Source organism: Stegostoma tigrinum, chromosome 4, assembly GCF_030684315.1.
Source record: "Stegostoma tigrinum isolate sSteTig4 chromosome 4, sSteTig4.hap1, whole genome shotgun sequence".
NCBI classification, from domain to species: domain Eukaryota; kingdom Metazoa; phylum Chordata; class Chondrichthyes; order Orectolobiformes; family Stegostomatidae; genus Stegostoma; species Stegostoma tigrinum.
This window is the reverse complement of record NC_081357.1, coordinates 124,475,143-124,478,083: the sequence shown is the minus strand read 5'-3', so window position 1 is coordinate 124,478,083 and position 2,941 is coordinate 124,475,143. Positions and strand designations below refer to the sequence as shown.

General features: G+C 37.7%; 1 non-coding gene across 1 annotated transcript; it reads right to left on the bottom strand.

Annotated features, from left to right (window-relative positions):
• Positions 1 to 1,348: 1,348 nt before the first annotated feature.
• Positions 1,349 to 1,451, bottom strand: LOC125452984 (U6 spliceosomal RNA). Its single transcript, XR_007247652.2, has one exon. It is a non-coding gene; the product is annotated as a U6 spliceosomal RNA (small nuclear RNA).
• Positions 1,452 to 2,941: the final 1,490 nt, after the last annotated feature.

Genomic DNA, 2,941 nt, shown 5'->3' with positions numbered 1-2,941 from the left:
GCTAGCCAATGAGCCACAGGTGTTAGGATTAGATGGGGGTTGCTGGAGGATGAATCGAGTTTCCTTTTTTCAAAATTCCTGGTCAGTTGTTACAAAGTTTAAATTCTTTTACGCATGAGACTATACCTCTCTCCACTTAAAATGAATTCACATATTCTTATTTTGATTGTAAGAAAGTAAACACAATGTTTACTTGAGTTAATGAAAGAGCAGCTTCTCTGTATCCTAATCCTGAGAAAAAATAAAGACATAACTTACAGCCTTCAAGCAATCTCTCACACACACATTTACAAAGTAATAAATGACCTGTGCAAAAGACAACTCGAAGAACATACAGTTTAGTGTTATTTGTTGTCCTGGATGTGCAATGTTTTAATCTGAGACCACTGTTGTGTTGTTGATTTTTGTGACGTCTTCAGTAGAAAGTATTACATGTAGCTTTCAAATTCTTAGGTTTCGATTTGTTTTTCAGTTAATGTTATAACCTGGCTATTTTTCTTGATGAGTTGAGACAAAAGGATCCTTTATCTTATATTAGTTGTACAGACAAAAGTTCATCTCCCCTGCTTTTCTTTTTCCAAGAAGCTTCTCAAAATACGTGCTAGTTTTATATTCCATGTGCAAAAGTTTCATTTTTGTTTGTTATTTAGGCTCGATGATTATCGATGATGTTGTCGTCTCCAACATGTGAAGATTTTTATGGTGGCATCCATCAGACAGGAGATGAAGACCATTTCGTGCCTCCGAACACATGTTTGTTTAGATAGGGGGAAGGTGTGTGCAGTTGTGATGGTTTGATTTGGTGGTTTTCTGGCTTCATTGCCTTGGAGATAAATGTTAATTTTACCTCAGGCTGTTTCTCGTCAAATCCACATTGGTTTCATTAAATATGGCTGATCTGTGGACCAGGTTTGCTTTGGCCATTTTAAGTCAGTGATGCTGAAACATTTGAAATCCAATTCTGTCCACAACAGTCCCAGGTAATAAATTAGATGATGAAATATAAAGTCAATCACTGAAATTCTGTGCTATTGTGACACAAAGCCCTGCTAAGGAAGAATTACAAATAATAGTAATGAATATTTCTATTTTTTTGAGTGGGATTTAAAACCACATTTCTGGATGATTATTCCAACAATACAATAATATTACCATATAAAGTTAACATCGTCCTACTGGACCACTGAGAGAGGGCTGGTGATGTGCATCATGCATCAGGTGAGGGGAGAGGCTGAGAAAGAGAATCCTCTATGATAATTACTGCTGGAGAAGTTATTGAACCCATGCCATTGGTAATACTTTATGTTTCAAACTAGCCATTCAATCAACTGAGCTAAGAAAACCCCCCGAATATTTGGAACACTTTACTAAGTTTTGTGTCATCCTTGCACAGGGACCATGCTAGTCTTCTGTGTATTGTTGCAAGTTTAGTCTATGTGCTGCCAAATTATTCTATGCTACATGCAAAAAGCTGAACACATAAATTCTTGAGATATTATTGTCGGTTGAGAAACAAACACCACTTCTTGAGCCGTTAGTAATGATTTGATACGTTGCAATGATGTACAAGGCCATTTCAGTGGAATGTTAAGAGTCAGCAACATTGGTCTGTGATTGGAAACACATTGATTGCATTTTGAAAGATGCATGATCAATATTTTTGTTTTTGTTTCCAGATTTCAAAAGCTGAATTATTGTTGTCCAACTGCCATGGTACAACTTGAACTCATTATTTGTATTATTTGGCCTTGGATAAAGGTCTTGGGTTAAGATTCCAGTACGAACACCCTTGTATTATGTTACCACAAGATGGAAATATCAGTGGAATGTATTTAAAATGAAGGCTTGTTGAGAACAGGAGGCCAGGCAGTCAATCAGTTAAATCCTTGACCACCTTACTAAACAATTGTGCAAATTGGATTTAAAAGTCTTTGAGCAGTTTCATCACTGTAAGCTTGACAAATTTCATGGAGAAATGGATGCACAATGGCATTGTATTGAACAAATAGCAGCAACAGTGACATCTGCTATGATAACTTTCCAGCAGTGTGGCTATCTCTTGGGGAAGCTTCCTCTGATGCACCAGCTGTGTAGAAGCTGGTTAACCTTCAGAGATAATACATTTGAGGAAGCCATGAGACAAGCATTCACAGCAATCATTGTTGCCTGTAGCTAAGGGCTCAACGTCAATTAGAAACATCAGGAAGCCATAAATTTTGAGGATTACATAATTAGTATTTGTAGAGCGCATGTCTTAACACAGTAAATGTCAGCCAAGCTGACTGAAGCCAACCCATCTCAGAACGTGAAGCCCAGAATGACTACTGCCAGGGCTGTCCCATGCATTGATGCTAATATATACAAACATAATAACTTAGGAGCAGGAATAGGCTTTTAGGTTAGTCAAGGTCCTATTTACCTCCGTGTGAAATATTCAGTGACCTTGTTACTCTCTGGTGCAGGGTGATCTAAAGACTCATTACTCTCTGACAGGGAGAATAAAAATGCTTGAATCTCCATGTTAAATGGGAGACCTTGTATTTTTAAATCTAGGCCCTCCCAAAGGGGAGAAAATGGTAAACGTTGTGAATGGTGCATGCTAGTCTGACTCATATACCTCAAAATGGAATTTTAACACAACCGATATGTTTATTTCCAAGCGTTACTACTTTTTAACATCTTTTCCCCTTGAGAAAATGTCCTTTTAGCATTCAACCCTCCAAGCTCCCTTTGGGGCTTTTATGGCTCAATAAGAATATCCTTCATTCTATGAACCTACAATGGGAGCAAACTGTCCAACCCTTCCTCACAAAATAATCCCCTGATCCCAGATATTAGACAAGTCAACTTTCTATATCAATTGTTGTCATTAGTAGAAATGTTATTTGTCCTGATTTCTCTGTGGATGCCTGACATATTGAAACCGTCTTGACCCCAGTCA